This window comes from Panulirus ornatus, chromosome 58 (assembly GCF_036320965.1).
Source record: "Panulirus ornatus isolate Po-2019 chromosome 58, ASM3632096v1, whole genome shotgun sequence".
NCBI classification, from domain to species: domain Eukaryota; kingdom Metazoa; phylum Arthropoda; class Malacostraca; order Decapoda; family Palinuridae; genus Panulirus; species Panulirus ornatus.
The window spans coordinates 35,447,478-35,448,405 of record NC_092281.1 but is presented as its reverse complement, the minus strand read 5'-3'; positions in this window follow the sequence as shown (position 1 = coordinate 35,448,405).

The window sequence follows — 928 nt, the reverse complement described above, 5'->3', positions numbered from 1 at the left end:
AATAATAATAATAATGATAATAATAATAATAATTATCATTATTATATATATATATATATATATATATATATATATATATATATATATATATATATATATATATATATATATATATATATATATATATCAATGTGTTCAGATGTATAGGTATGTATATTTGCGTGTGTGTACGAGTATGTATATACATGTGTATGTGGGTGGGTTGGGCCATTCTTTCGTCTGTTTTCTTGCGTTACCTCGCTAACGCGGGAGACAACGACAAAGCAAAATATATATATATATATATATATATATATATATATATATATATATATATATATATACATATATATATATATATATATATATATATATATATATATATATATTTTTTTTTTTTTTTTTTTTTTTTTTTTTTTTTTTTATACTTTGTCGCTGTCTCCCGCGTTTGCGAGGTAGCGCAAGGAAACAGACGAAAGAAATGGCCCAACCCCCCCCCCCATACACATGTACATACACACGTCCACACACGCAAATATACATACCTACACAGCTTTCCATGGTTTACCCCAGACGCTTCACATGCCTTGCTTCAATCCACTGACAGCACGTCAACCCCTGTATACCACATGACTCCAATTCACTCTATTTCTTGCCCTCCTTTCACCCTCCTGCATGTTCAGGCCCCGATCACACAAAATCTTTTTCACTCCATCTTTCCACCTCCAATTTGGTCTCCCTCTTCTCCTCGTTCCCTCCACCTCCGACACATATATCCTCTTGGTCAATCTCTCCTCACTCATTCTCTCCATGTGCCCAAACCATTTCAAAACACCCTCTTCTGCTCTCTCAACCACGCTCTTTTTATTTCCACACATCTCTCTTACCCTTACGTTACTTACTCGATCAAACCACCTCACACCACACATTGTCCTCAAACATCTCATTT